Source organism: Hyaena hyaena, unplaced genomic scaffold (assembly GCF_003009895.1).
Source record: "Hyaena hyaena isolate Hyena2069 unplaced genomic scaffold, ASM300989v1 scaffold_479, whole genome shotgun sequence".
NCBI classification, from domain to species: Eukaryota; Metazoa; Chordata; class Mammalia; order Carnivora; family Hyaenidae; genus Hyaena; species Hyaena hyaena.
This window is the reverse complement of record NW_024081107.1, coordinates 1,271,493-1,296,620: the sequence shown is the minus strand read 5'-3', so window position 1 is coordinate 1,296,620 and position 25,128 is coordinate 1,271,493.

The window sequence follows — 25,128 nt, the reverse complement described above, 5'->3', positions numbered from 1 at the left end:
TGCAGGGCCTGGTGTAGCATTCAGCCTGTGTGGCTTAGAGATAAAGAGTAACTTATCTGAATAACCCCCAAAATAGCATGCACATTGTGCTGAAGAGGATTTGCATGGAGCAAACAAGAGACCATTTTAAAAGGTGATAGGAATTGGGCCCTTCACAAACAGCATGTAGAGCTGAAACAGCTGAGATCATTAAAGAAATCCCAGAAGAGGATCCAGCCTGGCCCTCATCCCAGGTAGGCAGTCCACTTTCCTTTAGGTGTTGAGTTTGTCTTTCCTTGGGCACCATGACTAAACATCCCACTCAAAATGAACCTGTATTTCACTGACACACATTTTGCAAACTAGCGCAGTCCATTTTGGCTCTGGCAAATATTGAGGGCTGCTTCCAGCTAACCATGTGTTTCCACAGTCAGTGCCAATCAGGTGGACGGAATTCATTTTTCCAGTACATCCCACCTGGTGCTCTATAGTTTTTAATCCATGGATTCCCACAGAAAAAGCCTCTCTAACTGTTTATAAGCCACACACTCTGAATAGATGTAAAAAAAAGCATTGTTTTTTCTTTTTAAGCTTAGAGAGGGTTCACTTGCTCTTTCTGTAGAGGTTGCTGGCAATAATTAGACTTTTGGTATATGGTGCCAAGTTTTCCAGATCAAGCATGGCATCTGTAATGGCAAGAATCATCTGTAATGGAAATGAGCAGTGTATATCTTCTTTGTTCTTCAGTACATGTTTCAACTTTATCATTGCCTTGCCACATCTCTGTACTAATGTATGTAGCACAGAGATTTTCTTCTGTACGTTTCTTTCCTTTATAAAGTAATTGACTATGGTATCAATAATCATGATAATAATCACTTTTCAGCAAAAATATATATTCAATATACAAAAAGACTATATGGGATTTTTTAAACAATCTGTTGAGGTGAAGAGTTGTTCTCTTCTCCCTACTTGCCGAAGGGAAAACTGAGGCTTAGAGAAGTTGAGTGAGTTACTCAAGGCCGCACAGATAGTAAAGGGCAGACCTGAAACATGATCAGGCCACTTAATTTCAGAGTTGGGGCTCTTTCCATTATTCTTTGCTCCCTCCTGAGAATGCCTTCATGGAGGGAATTTTTGCCTCTAAAACCTTTGTGATGGACTTTTCGACACACCAAACTCCAAGTCAGAGGATCCAGGGACATATACCACCCAGGCTATGTCCACAAAGAGCAGACAGCCACAGAGGGATGCAGAGCATCCAAAGGCTGCTCTAAAGCCCAGCCATCAATATGGATTACTGCACAGCTGATGGCGTCCAAGGAAAGCTGCATCAATTTAGCAACAGGCAGTGATGAACAGTATGAGCTCTGCTGTCGTCCATTTTGCTCACGCCTAGAGATGGGCAAATCTGCCACTTGAAAAATAGTGGGGTACCCAACCAAGGCAGCTCCCCTACAGCACACAGATCATCTGTTATGGCCTGTTCCCCTGTGGCTCTGTAAGAGGGTCTGGACAAGCCTCGCATCATTATTGCATCCCTTGGAAGGGTTATGTGGCTCAGCAGAATGGGCTCAGCCAGAGCCAGCCTCTATTGGCAAGTCCTGTACCTTCCTGTATACTCACTCTGTCCTTCTCCTTCCCATCCCCCACAGCTGCCATGGAGCTGACAATAAAAAACGATGCCCTAGGCTGTCCTGTTTTTATTATTAGTTATATGGCATCATAAATGTACATAGAGATGTTCAGTAAATGAAATTGTGCCAAACACCAAACAGAGCCACTGCCCCAAAAGATCTTTTGGCCTCAGGGCAATGGCAGAACAATATAAGAGGAACAAAGGGAGCTGAAATCCAGCTGAATGAGCTTTTAGCACTGTTTGGCCTTACAGAGGGGGAGGAACAGACTGTCCGGCAGGCTGATGGAGAAAGAAGTACAGGCAACATTCAAAAGGCATCGTGGTCACAAAGGAACTTTAAGGCCAGCAACCAGGCTCCCAGGAACAGGCTGGCGTTGATTTTGGGAAGTCAAGGGAATCAGGTCCTTCTGTTATTTAATAAGGTAAATATACGGGGTGGGGGGGAAGGAAGGTCTGATTATTTGCTTTTGATCATGAGCAATCTGCCTCTGTTAGGAGAGGCATAAGCTGCAGGCTCACCCTCTTTGTAAGTGTCCCTTCGGATTCCACATAGTATTAAATTGCTTCTCCGGCAGATGCAATGTGTAAATATAGGACAATAACTGGAAATTTATGAGGTTAAATACTGAGGAATTGCTGAGTAGTAAAATGAAGAGACATAAATTACAGGAAATGCTGCCCTTCAATGAATACATTATGCATAATAATGAAACTTTTAAAAGGCAACAGAAACCAAATGTCAGAAGAGGGTCTGGAAAGAGAAAAGCCAAGTAAAGAAGTAGGACTAGGACAGCCCAAAGTCAGCATTGCTTTGTCACTGTTAAACTGTCACATCTGTTCCCTTAGATTTCTGTGGCTCTTGGTCCTCAGAGAGGTGACCTGGTGTAGTAAAAAGTATGGAGAGTGTGTTAGCAAGAGAAACTGCCTCACTACCCATATGACCTTGACCAGGTTACTTAATCCATATGATCCTCGGTTTTCCCATCTGTAAAGGGGTTTTAATAAAACCTGATGTGGGAACAAAGGCAGAAAGAAATGTAGATAAAAGTTTCCTTATAACCTGGAGCCCATTGACAAATACTTAAGGCAAGCAGAATATGACATTCCTCCAGGAGCTCCAAGCTCTTTTAATGTTAATCCTTTGCTGAAGGAAAAAACATCCTTAGCTTGACAATAGCTAGGCCTTCAGGATCCTGGGAGTCTTCTTTAGCATATGAAAATCTTTTCAGAAATTTACCCTCTCTTTACCTTGTTACCTCCCCCAACTCCCAAATATATAATCCTTTGCTTCTCACAATCGAAGTGTGGCTCTTTGTCCCCAGGAGTCCTGTCCTTGTGCTTTAATAAAACCACCTTTTTGCAACAAAATGTCTCAAGAATTCTTTCTTGCCATTGGCTCTGAACCCCACCACAACATTTCCACAGCAAAACCCATGTTTATAGAATTATTATAGAATTATTAGAATTATAGAATTAATAAAGACAGGCTTGTAAACCACTTGGCCCATATAGGAATGTTACACACACACACACACACACACCAAACAAATGAATTTCTTCTAAGGTCTATATCAAATAATAATGAAGTATTAGCAAAATATAGAGGAGGAAGATGAGTTGTGGCCAGAAAGATTGGGAAAGACTTCCTGGGGAAGGGGGTGTGCTTTTGAAAACAGAGTTAGGTTTTAGTGAAGATGTTAACACGGAAACTGGTCTGGATCACCCAGTGGAAGAACCAAGCAGCACTCAGAGATCTTAGAAGGCAGCAGGTTTATTTTACACCAGCATGCACAGAGGAGATCACTCTCCAGGGTTCTGAGTCTTGAGTGTAAGTGGAGGGAACACTTTATAGTCTGTTACTTGCGCAGTCTGCATTATGAGTAATTTGGCGTGTGTGGCAAACAGAGTGGGAAAAAGAACCAGGAAGGGCAGTCTTCAGTCAGGGACAGGAATTTCCCTAACAGTCCTGTCAGCTATCTTATAACAGATTCTTCCCTATCAAAGAAATGGAAAGGGAGTGAATCAAGGCAAGGCAGAGAGAAAGGACAAGGAATGTTCTAGGACTGGAAAGCCGGGAAGTGGAGGGAATAAAGGAAGATGGGCATTGGGCTCAAATCCTGGAAAGTCTTAACTGGCATGCAAAGCATCTGAGCATTGTTCTGTAAGCACTGGGGAGCCACCTGAGGTAGCAGAACATGGAGTGACATGATCAGAGATGTATTTGAGGAAGATGACTCTGGCACAGCATGAAAAATATATTGGAGTGGGAAAAGTATAGAACCAGGAGGCAATTGGGAGACTGTGGCATAGGCCAGACAAGAACTAATGAAGACCTGACCTGGTACAGAGGCAGTAGGAATGGAAACAAGGAGACAAATATGGGCCACTGAGAAGGCTGATATGGCAGGAATGTGGTGAGAGACTACAAGGAGTATAAGAAGGCTCCCCAAGTCTAGGGGACTCAGGATATGATGATGTCATTAACAAAAAGATGAGAGAAGTACATAGAAGTGAAGTTTAGATTTATGGAGTCTGGGGTTCCAAGAAGAACTGTTGAAGAGGCTACTGGCAATGCAGTCCTATAATTTGAAGTCACTGACACTATAGTCTAAATTGGTGCTATTGCAATGATGGGATCTACTAATGGAGAGAAAATGGAGTACAGGTAGAAAGAAGTGGGAAAGAGGGGAGGAGAGGATAAGGGAAAATGCCAGAAAACGTGTTTGTTTTGGGGCAGGAAAAGAAGAATGCAAAGGATGTGGAGACAAAACATGAGAGAGACAGGGCCAGTGAGGATGTTTCCTGGTCGACAGAAACAGCAATAGTGTCAAAAATCAGAGAGGAGCTAAGATGAGGAAGAGCTAAGAAGAAGCCATAGTTCTTGGTGACTTGAGTAACTAGGATTTATTCCCTGCCTTATTCCAAAAAGAATGTGAAGAGGCTTAAAAGATCACAATATACTTTAAACAGTACAACAGAAATTAATGTGTTAAGAAGACAACTGAAAAGCCAAGTAGAAGGAGGCACTGGGGTGAGGTAAGTACTGTAGCTGAGCACTCCATTTAGCACTGACCTCCTTGGCACAGAGGAGATTTTGAGGTCATGGTGTGCCTTTAAGGTTTGGTTTCATCAGGGGAAGGAGACCCACAGCTTAGAATGCAAAGTGATATGAGGTGAGGTGGTGAGGAAGGAAGGGGAAAAGCACATCTAGAAAACATCTAAGCGTGGTTTTGTGGTACAGAGGAGGGAGGAGGACCATACTGGCATCTAAGGTAAAATGTAAGTTGTGGTGACACGGAAGAATAAAGATGAACAGATTCAGTGTCCAAGCATACAAAATAGACAAAAGCAGCCTTTCATTACATATACCCTTTCTATACATGCAGAAACATGAACATGAAGAGGGACATCTCAAAGACCAGGGAGAATATTCTCACAAAAGATGACCTCTCACTTAAACACAGGTAAGGATATGGGCCAAAAAACATTACACTGTGAATGGGGAGGCGTGCACTTAGAGCAAAGGTGCTGAGGTGGGATGAGGCACGGTGAAGGCTCTGTTTCTCAGATCAGAGTCAGTAGTCTGCCTCTTAAATTCCACTTGACACAAAGGTTTTATAAGACAGTGGGTGACAAATAACTGAGTGGAGACATTTCCCTGGTACATTGCTGGGAGACCTTGCCCAGAGATCCTGCAGACAGAGGATCCCAGCAGCTACAGCATGGAAGGAAGTGGAGTGGCCGGGAGACCCTAGGGAAAGCGACTCCCTTTGCAGCCAGGAATTGCAGACTCCCCCACAGTCTTCAGGTGTGTTTTCTGCCCCTCTTCCATGTGGTCCTGTCTGGGGGCAAAAAGTGTGGGGGAGTGTGGGTAGAGCCAAAACACTTCTCCCTGGACCTGCAACTCCGTTTTCTCATTCCCCAAGGCTTTACCTGTATTTGTGGTTTTCGACCTTTTAAGAACCACAGGATGTTTTCTGTTTTCTTTTTATTCCATAGAGCACCCAGATGACATAACCTAAAAGTTTTGTCCCCTCTATCGTTGCTTTCTTAATTTGAAAATGAGGTTAAATGGAGTGCCTGGGTGCCTCAGTTGGTTAAAAGCAGTCTGACTTCAGCTCAGGTGATGATCTCAAGGTTCCTTAGTTCGAGCCCCACATGGGGGTCTCTGCTGTCAGCACAGAGCCCACTCCAGATCCTTTGTCCCCCCTCCCGCCCCTACCCTGCTTGTGAACCTGCACACATGTTCTCTCTCTTAAAAATAAATCAAAATTAAAAAGAAAGAAGATAAGGTTAAAGCATAAACATCAAGCATAGTTATTCACATTTAATGGATCAGCAATAGCCATTTGTTGGATTATTTGGAAACTTGTTGATGTTGTTTTATTAGATACCTTTGCTTAATTGTTGGAACTCTTGAGAAATACACTTCATTATAGAAACCATAACAGCTACTGTTATGGCCTTCTTTTGACTAGAGGACCATTTATAAAAGAAAAAAGGAGTTATAGGGATATTAAGGAATAATAGAACTGACAGTTTTTATAATATTTTCTATGTGTTGGGTACTTTGTGTTTATTAACATATTTCAGTCTTCAAACAGTGCTTTAAGGTACATTAAACATGAGGCTAAGGAATTTAAGTGACTTGCCACACACCACTAATAGGGTCAGGAATTGAGTCCAGGAACTTGACTTGAAAGTCTATCATCTGACTTGAAAGTCTATCTTCTTTCTATTGTACCACACTGACTCACAGAGCAGAAGACCATCAGTCTAAAATGGAGCCATGAAATGTGCTTCTTCTCCCTTAAGTTCCCCAAATCATTCCTACTGTGATTCCAAGTGACTGCCTGCAAGGTTATGCAACGAATGAAAAGACCTCCAATGAGTCTTTTGTTATTCAGAAGTGTTAGACAGAAGAGGGTTTAGATTTTGTTCTATGCTGTTCAGGAGGCAAATCTTAAAGAAATGGATGAAGTTGAAAGGGGTCAGATGGTAGGTCAACACAAAGAAGAGCTTTCTGACAGAGTAACCCATTCCATGAGAAGATATGAAAGAAAAATCACAAATAGGGACATAAAATGGGTCCAGAAATGAGGTAAATAATAATAGATATTATTATACCCCTTTATTCAGTGAAGTAAGCTGAGCTATGGCACACAGAAAAATTGCCCAGGATGGAGCAGGAATTTTCCCCAGTTTGGTTAAAATCTCCTTCAGGCAAAAGAAATAGGCCACTAAGATGGGCCAGAGATTCTGATACATATTAGCTTCTTTTTTTCCCCCAACTGATACCTGAGACAAAAGGATAAATGGACAGGGAAGGGCCACTTTCTCTACCTTTTCAAAGCAGTCCTTTTGCAAAGAAATTGCATGGACTACCTCTGAACCATGATTCAACTCATTTATCTCACTATTTCTTCACAACAATTAATTTACCTAATTGTTCATTTGACAAACATTTATTGGGTATCCCTCATTCTTTTTTAAAAAAGTTTATGTTGAGGGTGGAGAGGCAGAGAGGGGGGAGTGGGCAGAGAGGCTCCACTCTGTCAATGTAGAGCCCCATGGTGGACTTGATCTCATGAACCATGAGTTCATCACCTGAGCCGAAATCAAGAGTCAGATGCTTAATCAGCTGAACCACCCAGGTGCCCTTGGGCCTCTTTCATTTTAAACATGATGCTAAACATGATGCTGGAGATACAGTGATGACTAAGACATTGTTGCTTCCCTCAGATGATACTCAGTTCCCACAAGAAGAAGCTAGACAAGCCAACAAATAATTATCACAAATCAGATTGTAATGAAATACCCCAAGAGAGGTAGGCACAAGCGTTATGGGATTTGAAGAATGGAATAAGGGATACTTTTTAAGGGAGGTGGGGTATCTGCAAAGACTTCATGAAAACAAAACTACAAAAGTACCTCAAAAATACCTTTTGAAAAATGGATCAAATTTGAATAGAGGTAGAAGGGAAGATCTGAGCCAAGATCTTGACAATTTAAAAGCAAGGGATGTGCTGAGATAAAGGTATACAAATAGGGAATGAGAGAGGGGAAGATGCAAAGTCATGCCAAACTGAAATGTAAGCCATCCTGAAATTCATGGACTTTCAAGTGGATTTGGTTGGGGGAAGATATAGGAAGTATTTACAAATTAGATCCCATAGGCTAAGAGATTTATAGGCTATTAAACGACAACCCATGAAAGACATGGAAAGAATGATAGTCAGGAGGCCACAATGCCAAAGAGCAGGGGTGAGCTTTTACCAGGGCTTGGGAGTTAGCCAGACTCCACTCTGAATCTTTACTCCTCCAGCGAGTTCTACCACTACTAGGAGGTTATTTCTTCTCTCTGTCCCTCAGATTCCTCATATGTAAACAGTTTGTTAGTTTGTTGGAGGCCTGAATGTAACACTGTGTATAAATCTTTGAGGAGACAAGAAGCATCCATGAATGGTAGCAAAACCAAACTTAGGAATAGCCCACTGATTCAATGTGTCTCACTTGCTCACCAGTTTCTCTGGAAAATCTATCAAGTGCTATATATATAGATTTTTACACTCTCACTTGTGTCTGACATACTCTAAAGGAAAATGCCATCACATAAGACGACTGCTTCCATTTTGCCATAATATGCATCAGGGTAGTGGGGTATTCCCTGCAAGGTGCTTTCTTTATAGGCTCATTTTGAACCTCTACCCAGGAATAACCACAGTATATAGCCAGGATGATTATGCAGAACTGATTCCAAGCACTTGCCTAGGGCACAAAAAGAACTCTGGAAGAGAGGAAGAAACAATTAACTGTGTGGTGTCTACAGGGCAAAAATAATGGGAAGAAAGCTATCTCAAATGACCATCCATGAGTTGGCCTAAGACACACCGACCAAGGAGAGAGAAACAGTGACACCTCTGTGAGGTCATACCTTTTTTAGATTTGATGTAGCTCATAATTGCACAGCACAAACTATCACCTGAGCTTTCCTTCATATGCTGTGATTATGTGTTCAGTAAATAGTATGGAAGACTGTAAAGACTTTGTTGTGAAATCAGGCAACATTAACTCATTAAGTCAATAATTCATGGACTCTTTTATCTAAAGTGGCAACATCACACCATCAATTCACAAAACAGCCACTTCTCTGAAGTGTATGTGATGATAATAATGGATTTTCTAACAATACCCTCTCAAAGCAAGGTCACTGCGCTCAGATGCTGTGGACATGCTGATCTGACCTAGGTCAGCAAAACAAGCTTTATTATTGAACCTAATTATGAACTATCAAGATAATGGTCTAGACTAAACTGTTTCCTAGGGGATTATTTAGAAACTGGTAAGCCATTTTAGTTTTAAATCTACTGTACTTGGCAGTACCTGTGATCATGCAGGAAATGTGTTTGCTATGTAGAATGGACTGTAATTCCTGCAAAAACTTTGGAATCTTAGGAACGGTAGTGATAGACAATATTATACTAGTACATAATTTTCAGGTTATTGTGTATGCTGTTATATACCCATCTTACAAATAGCTGTATAGATAAAGCTCAGATAATTAAAGCTCGTGATGAAGTATGCAGTTCTGAGTTTTTGTAGTCAGTTCTAAATGTGACATACAGGGACACATGGTTTACTGCAACAGCTTTTGTGTTTTAATTTGGGAACTGCTTGTAAAGATATTTATTTCTGGTATCTATTGAGAGGTTTTCTCCTGTCTATCAGTGGTTAGTGTATTTCTCCTATTCAGATTCACAGACTGTACTTCGTGATTGCCTTACACTGGATAATGCACCCACACTGGCTTGTTTCTGCATGAGAGTTAACACTAAGGATAGAATTCTGGGAGAAGGAACCAATGAACACAATATTTCTTGGATTGTAAACTACATCAACAGGTTTACCACAGCTTCTGGGGGAAAATGCATCTTAGACTTAAATAAATAAGATATATCCTATTTGGAGGTGTCTGGGTGGCTCAGTCAGTTGAGCATCCAACTTAGGCTCAGGTCCTGATCTCACAGTTAGTGACTTCAAACCCTGTATTGGTATCTCTGCTGTCAACACAGAGTCTGCTTTGGGATCCTCAAACCCCTCTCTATCCCTCACCTGATCACACACTGTCTCTCTCAAAAGTGAATTAACATTAAAAAAAAGATAATATCCTATTTGGCGAAGTCCTTGTAAAACTACTCATCTTGCATGAATACAGACTACATTTTTAGGTGTAAAAGCAATAATTTGGCCAATAAAATAGGTGTTTTGTGATTTCAGTGTGAAACACACTGAGGTCATTTCAAGCCATCTTTGGTGATGTGCAATCAGATCTAGGTTGTTGTTTTTTTTTTTTTTTATCATTTTTGACTTTGTTTTTGTTTTTGTATGGGTTTTTTTTTTTTTTTTTTTTTTTTGCTTTAGAGAAAGAGAGAGCACAACTGCAAGTGAGCAAGGTGAGTGGGAGGAGAGAGAGAATCTTAAACAAGCTCCATTCTCCATGCAGAGCCCAAAGTGGGGCTCAATCCCACAACCCTGGGATCATGACCTGAGCACAAATCAAGACTCAGATGCTCATCTGACTGAGCCACTCAGGTGCCCCTTGACTCTTTGATATATATATATCAATATACACATACATTGTGTATATACAATGTATATATATATCAATATACACATATATATATTTAATTTTTAATTTTATTTTTTGAGAGAGACAGAAACAGAATGTGAGTGGGGGAGGTACAGAGAGAGAGGGAGACACAGAATCTGAAGCAGGCTTCAGGCACTGAGCTGTCAGCACAGAGCCTGACTTGGGGCTTGAAACCATACACCGTGAGATCATGACCTGAGCCAAAGTTAAATGTTTAAATGACTGAGCCACCTAGGCACCCCCAACTTTTTGACATTTTAAATGTAAGTCTCAAAATTTACCTGAGAAAAAGGTTTGACATGTTACTACAACTAAGAGCAGTATCAACCTATAGAGCTGCTGGTTCATAATTGTTACATGGAATTTTACAGTGATTTGCCATGGTTTTTGAATATCTAAAATTACAAAAGAGGCAAGTAGTGTGATATATATATCTATATCTATATCTATATATATATATATATATAAAACATGGTCTCGGTAATCAGACTGATGGGTTTGTGTCCTACCTTTGCCACATCCTAGAAATGACTATGAACCTGTTGCTTTACCCTCTATAAGCGTCAGTGCTCTCAACTGTAGAATGGTGAGGATAATCTCTTATGTTTATAGGCTGGTTGGGAAGATAAAATAAGGTCATATCCATAAAGTGCCTGGCACTAGATAAGCACTACTAAATATTGCCTGAAATGATCATTTATAGGATTTTTCCTTGGGTTGTCTTAAAGTTTTCCTCTCTGGACCTAGGTCAAGGAGCACAATTCCTCTATAGTTGTCTTCTTCAGTCTTAGCTGCTTAAGCCTTATGAACTAGACTCTGATTAAAATGTAATGACTTGTTTTTCCTTGCTTTCTCTTACTTCTCTGTATTTCCAGCATTTTTTATAAGAATCATGTTATTAAATAATTGGTGTGATGTGTGTGCACCCACAAAATGCACAGACAGAGCCCAGACTTAGAGATATGATAATGATAATGATTTTGCCACATTTGGTGAAAGTCGCCCAAGATAAATAAAATAGGTTAAAAACTGATCAGTGGACACATATAGGAATAGACTTTGTTGAAATATCTGTTTGTAGTGCATATTAGTTTTACCTATCTCTTGCTACTTGTTCCTTCACTTCTTATTATGCTTTTAAACTTCACAGCAGTCATTTTGGTACAAGAAAGAAATATTAATGAAACTTTCACAAGAACTCAAATAAGGATCCCACTTTATCTTCACCCTGTTCAGGTCATAATGAAATGATTTTCCATAGTTAGTACATTTACTGTAGATGTTATGAGCCACATAGGTAAGTAAATTACTACATTAAATGTATTAAGAGAAACAAAAAATTATATTTAAGTACAATTATTTCACTTATATTGATTAACTATTCTGATTTTAAAAGGATAAAATTAGCTAATGTCTAAAAATTTAAGTTAATGGAAATACACTTCTGTTTCTATGTATAATGCAAAATAATTTTGCTGTATTCTTTTTATTCTCTGTATCTGAATTTTCAATAATAATAATAATAATAATAATTACTATTAAAAATGCCAATTTGCTTAATGGCTGGGAATTTTTCATTGAACTTCAGATGATCTTATGACTCAATTAGTACAAAAAGACCCAAGATCAACAGAGAATTCTTTATATATGGGATTCCCCAAAATAAGTAGATGCTACTATGTTAAGAACTAATGAACCTCTTAGGAGTTAATCGTCAAATTCTGAAATGGTGCCTAGGCCATAATTAACCACTTGCTTCTCTGAGAGAGCACCCATCATGGTGAGGGTGCAGGGTTTGATTAGTACCATTTCACTCTGAAGGCTGCTTCCAGGCTGTATTTAAACAACTAATCTGCAACATCACTCTTGGCTTTGGTGGCAGCTTCCCACATAAAAGGGCTTCAGGATGGAGAAGATTAATTACTCAAACATGTAATTCACTAGAGCTTAGGCTCCTGAACCTTGGTAACAAGGCTGTGTGAAATTGATTAGGGTAGTTCTGGCGAGGTTTGTGCTTCTAGTGCCATTTTCAAAATGGCACAATGGGATGGAGCCAAAGAGAGTTAGGGAGCCACACAGATGCAGAAGACCACCAACCCACAGGCACAGTCCTTTATTGAGAATTTACCAGTTCTGTCCCCTCATGCTTTTGCTGGAGTTCTGATTTCTTTTCTTCTCTGGTTTCTGGTTCACTTACTAAAGGAGTTTACATTTGTTATCAGCCAAAGTAGGTAGACACCAGTTAGAATATTAGGGTCACCTGGGTGGCTCCGTTTGTTAAGCAGCTCTTGAATTCAGCTCAGGTCATTATCTTATAGTCCATGAGATAGAGCCTCACTTGGGGCTCTGCACTGACAGTGTAGAGCCTGCTTGAGATTCTCTCTCTCCCTCGCTCTTTGCCTCTTCCCCATTTGTGCTTTCTCCTACACTCTCTCTTTCTCTGAAAATAAATAAAATAAATATTAAAAAATAATGATCCCTTGTAGTTGGTGCCTAAAAACACCAAGAATGAATGAATGAGCAGATGAATGAACTAAATAGATAAAGTGCTTTGCAATGTATAGAATGTTCTCACATCTGTTGTTTCAGTTGAGCCTTTTAGACCATGAGTTTGGTATCAGCATCTTCTTCTTTTTCTTAATGTTTATTATTTTTGAGAGAGAGAGAGGGAGGGGCAGAGAGAGAGGGAGACACAGAATCCGTAGTAGGCTCTAGGCTTTGAGTTGTCAGCACAGATCCCGATGTGGGACTCAAACCCAAGAACCATGCAACCATGACTGGAACCGAAGTCGGATACTTAACCGACTGAGCCACCTAGGCACCCCAGTGTTTTCTCTTTTAAAGGTCACCTCCTGTCTCTTTAACTCTTAACACTTCTGACACCAAATGTGTGGGTTTTCCATACCAAGCAATTCTGACACTAACTACTCACAGTTAGTACAGACCCCATACGTTAAGGACACACTCCTATAACACTATCCCCAGTTCAGATGCCAGTCACAAGTTCCAGATTGTCTCCTGTACTTCTGACTAACTGGCTATAAATCAGGGGTTGCCACACCTCCTTTCTCAGGTTTGGTAATTTGCTAGAATGACTCACAGAATGCAAATAAATGATTTACATTCTATTATTGGTTTATTATCAAGAATACAACTCAGGAGTAGACAAATGGAAAAGATATATAAGAGAAGGTATGTAGAAAGAGGCATAGAGTTTGCATCACCCTCACAGCACCTCATTGTGTTCACCAATCTGAAAGCTCTATGAATCCTGTCATTCAGGGTTTCTATGGAGGCTTTATTACATAGGCATGATTGATTAAACACTGGCCATTTTGGTGAACAAGTTAAGCTCCAGCCTCTCTCCTCTCCTTGGAGGTGAGGTGGTGGGACTGAAAGTTTCAACTCTCTAATCAATGCTTGGGTCCTCTAGGAATCAGTCCTCATGCTTCAAGAGTCATCTAATTAACATAGGCTCAGGTATGGTGAAGAGTGCTTATTATTAAGAATAATAAGAGATGCTTCTGTCACTACAACCACTGAGGATGTGATGAGGGTTTTAGAAGCTCTTCTCCAGCAACTGGACAAAGACAAAATTTCTATTTTTTATTATATCACAACATCACAAATTTGAAGGTGGGGAAATTGACATTCTGAGCAGTGAACCAGTCATATGTCAATTAGATATAGCAAAACCAAGGCAAACCCCAGAAATTCTAAATAGTAATCTATCTACCAGACCAGAGAGGCTGGACACAGAAGACTTGGACTGGGCACAGCAACAGAGATCAAGCAGAGGAGATGATGAAAGAGGAGGATGAGATGAAAATGAGATAAATAAAAAAGGTGTTTCTCTGCTTGACTCTGTATATGTACGTGTAATGTATATGTATATATAATAAAAATAGAGTGAGGTGGATTTTAAACCAAACACCAGAATTCCACCTGTAAATGTGTGGGGTTCCCTTCAGGGAGGTTACCCTGGGGCAGGGGGAGAAGATCATGGCAGACTGTGTGTTTCAAAGAAAGAAAGTTGCATGATGTCTAAGGGAGCTTGGCTGTGCCCTCTGACTTCCACTCTGCTGTGGCTTCTGAGGGACTGCTGAGTTGCTGGAGTGAGCCTCCGCAGGGCCATGACCACTAAGGCATTCTGTCACTTTTACAACACAATGGCGATAATTCTTTTTGAATTTGTGGTGTACACTGTTGACAGTTTTCCTGACCAGATACAGCATTTTTATGAAGTGCGACTTCTCGTAATGCTTGAGTAGTCCCGTGAAATATGTATTATTTTTATTCCTATTTTATAAATCATAAAATAGAGGTTCAAAGAAGCTAAATAACTTGTCCAAGATAACTCAGATGATCACAGACAGGGTGATGGTTTAATTGTTTGATTCATTCATACAATAAATAACTGTGTATTGAATACCTTCTGTATACCATGATCTACTTTAGGGGTTACCGCTGTAAACAAGACCAATGAAGCCCCTGCCATCATGGAGCTTACATGTGGAACATCTGATGATAAATCAGTTTTGTTCACATGAGCCATAATTGTCTAAGGGTTCTAGGGCTTCATTTCAGGGCATAAAGTCCCTCTATAGTGTGTCTTTCTCCAGGCACATTCTTTCTGTCCATCTGGAGGGAAAACCTTCCTCCATCTGCATTCATGGGTTATGAGGACTACTCCCACCCACCTTGCAATGGTCCCTGGCAAAGTGATTTAGTGTCTGCCAGCAGTAGCAACCTGAGATGCATCTCCTGGTGTATAGTTTGCAACACTGACTATGTTCCATCTAGGCAGGTGTGACCCTGCCTGATAACCACTACCACAGCCACAGTTTCTCAGGTACTCACAGTCCCCAGTACTGTGCTAAGCATATGTATTAACATATTTTCTCCTCACAGCTACCTTATGAGACAGGCATTTTCTACTAGAGATATCTCAGTTACCAAATATCCGGCTCAGGTCCCAGAGTAGAATGGAAAACCAGTTCTCTGTGATTTGGAACTGGGCCCCAACCATCATGTTTTCTAATGTGGAGCTGATATACCACTCAGGCCTCTCTGCAACCTTACTGGGTATGCTAAAAGTAGTTTTCCTGCTGCCCGATCTTTTGAGTTACATGAGGAGCTGCAGCACTGTACGAATGATTGTTGATGATTATTCTTTAAAGTAGTTTTATAAGACAAATTTTCAAATTAATCTTCCATGTTTTTGTTTTTATAAATTTATTTATTTATTTAAAAATATTATTGAAGTGTAGTTGACATACAGTATTAGTGTGGGATGTACATCATATTGATTTGACAATTCTATACATTTAGTGTTCATCATGATAAATGTAGTCATCATCTGTCACTATACAATGCTATTAAAATATCCTGGACTATATTCCCTATGCTGTACTTTTCATCTCTGTGACTTATGTATTTTACAACTGGAAATTTCTACCTCTTAATCTCCTTTACCTATTTACCCATCCCCTACTCACCTCCCCTCTGGAAACCACCAGTTTATTTTCTGTATTTAAGAGTCCATTGGGTTTTTTGTCCATTTGTTTTGTTTTTTTTAGATTTCACATATATGTGAACTCATTTAATATTTGTCTCTCTCTGACTTACTTCATTTAGCATAATACCCTCTGGGTTCATCCATATTTTTGGCAAATGGCAAGATTTCATTTTTTGTATGTGGTGTAGTGGAGTAATATTCCAGTGGGTGTGTGTGCGTGCACACATGTATATCTCCATTCATTTATCCATTTATTCATTCATTTATCAATGGAAACCTGGGTTTCTTCCATGTCTTGACTATTAAATAATGGTACAATAAACACATAGCTGTATATATCTTTTTGAACAAATGTTTTCATTTTCCTTGGATAAATACACAGTAGTAGAATTACTGGATTAAATGGTATTTCTATATTTAATTTTTTGAGGAAACTCCATACTGTTCTCCATAGCAGCTGTACTAATTTATATTCCCACCAACAGTGCATGAGTTTTCCCTTTTCTCCACATCATTGCCAACACTTCTTATTTTTTGTCTTTTTGAATCTAGCCATTCTGGTACGAGGTGATATCTCGTAATTTTGATTTGCAAATGATTAGTGGTGTTGAGCATCTTTTCATGTGTCTTTTGGCCATTTGTATATCTTTAGAAAAGTGTCTATTCAGTTCTGACCATTTTTTAATCCAATGGTTTAGTTTTTTTGGTGTTGAGTTGTAGGAGTTCTTTATATATTTTGGGTATTAACACTTATGAGATACATCATTTGCAAATATCTTCTACCATCAGTTGGTTGCCTTTTTGCTATGTCAATGGTTTCCTTTGCTCTGCAAGATCTTTTTATTGTGGTGTAGCCCTAATAGGAGTTATTTTTTGCTTTTGTATCCCTTACCTAAGGAGACATATTCATAAATATGTTGCTAAGTCTCATGTCCAAGAGATTACTGCCTCTGTTTTCTTTTAGGAGTTTTATGGTTTTAGGTGTCACATTTAGGTCTTTAATCCTTTTGAATTTATTTCTGTCTATTTTGTAAGAAAGTGGCTCAGGGGTGCCTGGGTGGCTTAGTCGGTTAAGCGTCCGACTTTCGCTTAGGTCATGATCTCGCGGTTCGTGGGTTCGAGCCCCTCGTGGGGCTCTGTGCTGACTGCCAGCTCAGAGCCTGGAGCCTGTTTCGGTCTGTGACTCCCTCTCTCTCTGACCCTCCCCTGCTCACGCTGTCTCTCTCTCTCTCTCTCTCCTAGAAATAAATAAAAATATTAAAAAAAAAAAAAAGTGGCTCAGAGTCATTCTTTTGCATGTAGCTGTCTAGTTTTCTCAACATCATTAATTGAAAAGACTGTCTGCTTCCCATTGGATGTTCTTGCCTGTTTTGTCATAGATTAATACAGCATACAAGCATGGATTTATTTCTGGGCTCTCTATGCTTCCATTGATCTATGTGTTTATTTTTGTGCTAGATCATACTGATTTGATTAGTATAGCTTTCTAGTATATCTCAAAATCTGGGATTATGACACTGCAGCTTTGTTCTTCTCCTTCAAGATTGATTTGGCTATTCAAGGTGTTTTGTGTTTCTATACAAATTTTAAGATTATTCTAGTTTTGTGAAAAATGTTGTTGGTATTTTGATAGGGATTGTTTTGAATATATAGATTGCTTTGGGTAGTATGGACATTTTAACGATATTAATTCTTCCAGTCCATGAACATTACATATCTTTCCATTTGTGTCATCTTCAATTTTCTTCATCAGTGTCTTATAGTTTTCAGAGTATAAGGCTTTCACCTCCTTGGCTAAATTTATTCCTAAGCATTTTATTCTTTTTGGTGCAATTGTAAAGGGGATTGTTTTCTTAATTTTTCTCTATGCTGCATCATTTTTAGTGTATATATATATATATATATATATATACACACTAAATATATATATATAAATAAATAAATATATATGCACAGATTTCTGTGTATTAATTTTGTATCCTGAAACTTTACTAAATTCATTTGTTAATTCTAATAGCTTTTTTTGTGGAGTCTCTAGGGTTTCTATATATTGTGTCATGTCATCTGCAAAGAGTGACAGTTTCACTTCTTCCTTACCATTTGGAATGCCTTTTATTTATTTATTTATTTATTTTCTTGTCTCAATACTATGTCTGGGACTTCTCAGTACTATGTTGAGCAAAATTGGTGAGAATGGGCATCCATGTCTTATTCCTGGTTTTTGAAAAAACACCTTCATTTTTTCACACTTGAGTATGATGTTAGCTGTGTATTTTTTATATATGACTTTTGTTATGTTGATGTATGTTCCCTCTAATCCTACTTTGTTGAGTTTTTATCATGTATAAATCTTGCATTTTGTAATTTACTTTTTCCTCATCTATTGAGATAATCCTCTTTATCATCTTGTTAATGTGCTATATCACCTTGATTTGCAAATATTGAATCCTTTGTATTTTTTTAATAAATCCCATTTGATCATTGATCATGATTTAATCTATTATTGAATTTGGTTTGCTGATATTATGTTGAGGATTTTGCATCTATGTTCATTAGAGATATTGGCCTGTAGTTTTGTCTTGTTTCGTAGTGTTTTTGTATGGTTTTTGTATCAGGGTAATGATGGCCTCATAAAATGAATTTGGAAAAAAAGTGAATTTTTTTTGGAATTTGGACAAAAATGAAGTTTACCTTCCTCTTTTATTTTTTCAAATAGTTTGAGAACAGCAGGTATTAATTCTTCTTTAAATGTTTGGTAGAATTCACCTGTGAAACCATCTGGCCCAGGATGTTTTGGAAGGTTTTTGATTGCTGACCCAATATCATTATTCAGTATCTGTCTGTTCAAATTTTCTATTTCTTCCTAATTCAGTTATGGAAGATTGTATGGGAATTTATCCATTTTTTTGGCTGTCCGGTTTGTTGGTATGTGATTTTTTGATAGTATTCTCTTACAGTTATTTGTATTTCTGTGGTGTCTCTTGTTATATCTCCTCCTTCATTTCTGACTGTATTTATTTGCATCTTTTCTCCTTTTTTCTTAATGAGTCCGGCTAAAGGTTTATCAACTTTTTTTAATCTTTTCAAACAACTAGCTCTTTATTTCATTGATCTTTTCTATTGTTTTCCTGAGTCTCCATGTCTTTTTTTTTTTTTTTTTTTTTTTTTTTTTTTTTTTTTTTTTTTTTTTTTGCTCCAATCTTTATTATTTCCTCTCTTCTACTCACTTTGTGTTTTGTCCTTTTTCTGGTTCCTTTGGCTATAGGTTAGATTGTTTATTTGAGATTTTTCTTGTTTCTTGAGGTTGGTCTGTATCACTATAAACTTCCCTCTTAGAGCTGCTTTTGCTGTGTCCCAAAGATTTTGGACTGTTGTGTTTTCATTTTTATTTGTCTTCATGTATTTTTTATTTCCTCTTTTCTTTCTTCAATGACCCATTGCTTGTTTAGTAGCATGCTGTTTAGCCTCCAGGTGTTTGTGTTTTTTTTCCAGTTTTATAATTGATTTCTAGGTTCATACTGTTGTGGTCAGAAAACATGCTTGATATAATTTTGGTGTTCTTAACCTTTCATCTTTAAGGAATAAGTGCAATTATTTTAAAACTTTTTAATTTTCCTTTGTGAATTTTAATATAAAGTAGATTATACAACTTTTACTCAGCAGAACATTTGTATTTATATGTTACATGACTTCTTGACATAGAAGATCTCTGGGTTCCCTAAGAACACCATTTCTTTGGCATGGAGTGGAGAACTGAGCATTGGGAAGCAGATAGTCAAAGCACATTTGTGGAGAATTTTATTATAATTACGCTCATCTACTGGACAAGAAAAATGAGTCCTTTGGGGAACAGTGAAAAATTTTTCAGTTATGTACTATATTGAAAGGTTCTGGGTATTCAAAAACATTATTTTTTAGTTCCTTTTCAAAGAATTATAATTACAGGACAAAATAATATACTTACTTTTAATATACTTTTATAATTTATAAAAATTATAACATTTATTGAATGCTTTTTCACTTAGAATATTTGTTGTTCTTTTGTATTTTAATTCTCCAAGAAATATTGTTTAACTTTATTTATACAACATGAACCATTTGATAGCAATGGCATGGCATATACCCATCTTGTTGAGGTATGTACAAGGGTGCATGAAGGCAAAAGTTACATGATCTATGTATATTTTATTTGATTTGGAGGGAAAGAGGAAACTAATGACACTACTTGGTTATTTAACTCTCACTTTGGATGAATAAATAGATATATTTGAACCAACTATACGAATTATATCCCTGACATAGCTTACCTAGCATTGTTTGCCTTACCTGGTCTACCATCTTGGCTTGTTTTCTAAAACTAGGGGGGGAATCCATAAGAAAACCTCAGAGACTCTTTTATAGATAGGACAATTATAATCATTTTTTGACAACAGAGAAAGGTGAAAGGGAGTTTTTTTTTTTTCAATTCTTAAGAAAAACTATCTTTCAACCTTTCCCCTTTTTCACCTTCAGTATTCCAACTACCTCCAGGTTTTGGCTTTAAAGGCACTGGATCAATAGATGGAAAAGACTAGAAGGGAATGGAGGCCTCAGTCTAAAAGGGAAAAAAAACATGTAGAAATCGAATCTCCAATCTGCAGGGATTAAAAAGGAGGTGACTCCATCTGTGTAGCAATGGCATTCATGCCTAGATGCTTTCCTGGACTTCAACTCCCCAATATTTCCAAACATGTAGGGCTTCAGGGGATTTACTATTATATGTGCTTTTGGAAATTCAAGGGTGTCACTCTCCCTGCTGGACACCCATTAGTTGGTTAGTTGATTTGGATTTAAATATTTCTACAACAGTGGTACCTTACTAAGCAGCATGTTCCAGGTACTTTACATATACCATGTCGTTTGATCCTGACAAGAAGCCTATGAAATTGACACTGCTTTCATCATAATTTTTTATATAGTTAAATTGAAGCACAGAAAGGTTAGTTTGCCTACTATCATTTAAGGAGTAAGTGGTCCAGCCAGGACTCAAAATCTAGATATTTTAATGCCTAAATCTGGGCTTACAACCACTAAACTACTCCAAAAGTCTTGTGGAAGATGGTATCTGAATGAAGTAATTTTAGAAACAAAAATATTATTTGGAAGAAACTCAAAATAACCAATAATAAGGATTAAGCACTTTTTCTTGGATTATTATAGTAGCATTTCAGCTAAATAAATGTGTTTAATGTTTCATTTTATGGTTCATGATTTTTGCAATAATATTCATTTTTCACCAACCCCTTCTCACTGGGAAGTTTTATTAAAAGTTTTCTTTTTTAAAAAATTTTAAATACTTATCATTTTTGAGAGAGACAGACTCTGAGCAGGGGAGGGGGAGAGAGGGAGACACAGAATCTGAAGCAGGCTTCAGGCTCTGAGCTGTCAGCACAAAGCCCAATGCTGAGCTTGAACTAATGAACTATGAGATCATGACCTGAGCCAAAGATGGACACTTAACAGACTTAGCCACCCAGGTGCCCCTTATTAACTGTTCTCTAGTTACATACATAGCTCTGTTTCTGATTTTTCATATATATATTCTGCTATTTATTTTTTTGCTCATATATATATATATATATATATATTAATGCATTTACAGATTCTGTCTGCATTTTCTTGACAGCACATAATTATATTTAAGGGTCTTTACTACCCTAGCTGCAAATACTTTGAGATCTGCTCCACTGAAGCTATTAGCCTGTTTTTTTTTCTCCATTCTTTTCTGTTCTTTGAATTTAATCTCTCTGTGCATAACATCACATTCTATCAGGCAAATCTTATGTGGATCTCTCCTGAGCTGAGTTGTCTGCTTGTTTGCTCTCAAGTTTTCTCTGGTTCTGCCACTTAATCTTCTGTACCAATCATCTACATAATGCAATCAGCTACAAGATATAAAATCTAACCAACAAAGGCTTTAAAAAGCAGGGAAGGTGTTCTCTCACATGTCACAAGTCTATGGATAGCAACTGGTTATTGGCCTATCAGTTTATTGATGTCAGGGTAGATGCTTCTGCCATTCTCTACACCTTTCCTCATGGACACAATTTAATAGCAGCAGCTCCAACCATCACATCTGCATCTCAGGCAAAAAGAACAGTATCTATCCTCATTTAACACTGAAGCAAAAGCTTTATCTAAAACCCTAGCTGATTTTTGCTTCTGTTCTCATTGTCTCAAACTACATTATTGCATCCCTAACTACTAGAGAGGCTTTCTGAAAAATAAGCAGTTAGTTGAGCACATTTATTCCTTAAACGATATTGGGCTTTTATTAACTAGGACAAAGGAAAATGCAGAATGAGCAAATAGTGTCTGTAGGTATCAAGCTATTCCATAGTATTTGTTCTTATTTTCTGGCATGGTAATAGAATATTAGCTGGGTATATGGACACCAATTAAAGGCTTCATTCCACAGCCTCTCTTGCAGCTATATGTGGCCATGTGACTAAGTTCAGGCTGGTGGTATTTGTGTAAATATGATGTGTGCTTTTTTCAGGTCTTGTCCATAAAGTGATTGGTTATGCTCTTTGTAGCTTTTTGTCTTCTTTCTGTTAGCATGGAATTAGCAAGAACTAGGACAAGCTGCTTTGGTCCCAGTGTTGAAAATGGCAGAATTGACTACTTTCCCTCATTGGCTTGCCCACCTGTGGAGTATTTTATAATAGAGAAATAGATCATTTCTAGTTTTGGTGGGTCATTGTATTTTTAATCTTTGTTACAACAGTTTAGCTGGTACCCTAACCATCCACAACAACTAATATCTGCCACCTCATCTGCACCAGATCTTGGTCCTTTCAGTGCCCTAAGAAACTCTACTCTGGTCCATGGCCATCAGGTCCTGCACTCTCTGTACATGTTGCTCACCATGGCTGCTGTGGCCCAGTAGATGACTACAGTTTAGTCTTTTTTGCATATGGATTTCTGAGAGTCTGTGCAGTCCAGGCAGTAAAAAGGAAAAATGCACTTTTTTGGTTTGGGAAAGGGAAAAATTATCACTAGGAGTCATTGTTCTCCCCTTCCCCAAACCAAGCCCAGAAAGTAAAAGATCCAGTCCTCCTAAGAACTTTCCTGTTTCCCACATTCAAACCTATCCCTTTCTGAAAAAGGGGAAAGGAACAAAAAGTGCTTCAAAAGCTACCAATTTAAGTCAAATGACTGACATCCTGATGGAAAAATCTTTACCACTTGTAAACTTTACATTTCTTCCTGCTGGTCATCTTAAGCCATTTTTTACTTTCTTAGTTATAAATGCTACTGAGTTTTTTTATCTTTTGGTTTGATATTTGCTTTTTAAAAAAAAATTTGAACTACATGAAGCAGCATTTTAGGACAAAATAATATGATTTGATATATATGAATGTTGTAAATTTTTAAAATGTGATTTGCATTTATCTTTTCCATACATATATGTCACATATTTAGTTTATGGGCAGAGTTGATCTTGTAAAACTGAGTAGTCAATAGACTGTCTCCTGCCTTTTCATTTTCTTGCATTTTTTCCTGTCCTTTCAACTTTCTTTTTCCCTCCAGAAGATTTCCAGTTCATTATGCATCTCTGATTTCTCTTGCTTTTAAAAGTGCCTTCCTCAAAACTGTCAGGGTCATTAAAAATAAGGCAAGTCTGAGAAACCGTCAGAGAGAAGAGACTCAAGAGACATGATGACAACATGTAAAATGGTATCCTGGATGGGGTACAGAAAAAGAACATGAGGGAAAAACTAGTGATGACCAAATCATGGTTTTTGGTCAATAGTGATGAATCAGTGTTGCTTTCTTTGTTGTGACAAATGCATCACAGTAATGTTTGATGTTAACAATGGGGACAATTGGTTGTGGGCTATGGACCTCTGTAGTGCCTTTGTAACATTTTTGTAAGTCTAAAATTATTCGAACCTCTAGAGTTTATTTAAAAGATAAGTAAACACTTAACAACAACAACAAAAAAAAGTGGAGGGAAAAAGCTCCTTCCCAGTAGAATTTGGGAACAAAATATGAAGCCACTCCTGGAGTAATTCTGTATATCAGCATTTCCTAGAGTATGTTCCTCAGAATACGATCCACTAGATGTTTTCTGACCAAATTCATTGGTGAAATTTTTGGTTAACATATTTATCCCATAGAGACTACTAATATGTATACATAATGCATACTACATAATACACATAAACTCAAAGAAGTCCTAAAACCAAGAGACCTCTTTATCTAATACAGGGTTTTCCACATTTATTTGGCCACTTGAACTTCTTCTCCTCAAATGACATTATCCCTGCCTTTAGAAATAATGTGCTGCAAATACACCCTGGGAAAGCTGGCTCAGATAAAACAGTCTTTGGAAACATGAATGGTGGAAGTTTAGGGATGGCATTAAACCTCTGGGGGCAGTAACCTCATCGTTTTGCTCATGTCATTCCACACTACTCCGCCAAGCCACAAATGTGACTCCTCAGGGAATGATCAAGCTACGGGAAAATCACTAAGGTTTTATTATAGATACAAAGGATGCAAATTATACTTAGAAACACAAAATGTCAGTCTCCTGACTCTGCTAATTGACTCTAACTTTAATGGTGCTAGGCTCATTATTCCCCTTTTAGCAGTGTCCAACATCAGCATTTGGGAGCCTTTGAAACCATGTGTATCTTGAATAGGTTGCAGTTTGATCATTTAAAGCAGCAAAGATCAATTGTCCAGGCTCTAGCTATATGGAATTGGCAAACCAGACTGCGGGATGGCCGATCCTCTTACTTCAGCTGCCTTCCAATTGATACTGATTGCTGCCTCCACATCAATTGGTCAGTGATCCACATCAATTAAAGCTGCTCAGAGGTACAGAGAGGAGTTGCTTTATCCAACTTCACTTCAGAAATATAGGAACAGCTAAAGGGAAAAAGGCTTTTTTGTGACTTTCAGTGAAATATGAAGTATGATGATCTATTATCGATCAATACTCCATGAAGAGGATTCTAATGAGCCACTTTCTGCCTTACCAGGAGGAGTGGATCTGTGCTGCTTGCTCCCCATGCCCCACTCTTTTCCCCTCGGGTCACATTATAGTCAGTTTTGGGGACATTGGAGAGGGAAGCCAGTAGCTACATCTAACCATTCCTCATTTGACATAAATGAGTTAATTAAGCAATATTTAAATAAATATTGATCGAGTACACTTACTCTATGACAGGCACTATGCTACAATACATCAGTGAACAAGATATGGTCTCTGCCCTTAAGGAACTCCCAGGCTGGCAGGAAAGGCAGACAAGAAAACAGACAAATATATTACAAAATGATAAAAGCTTTAAT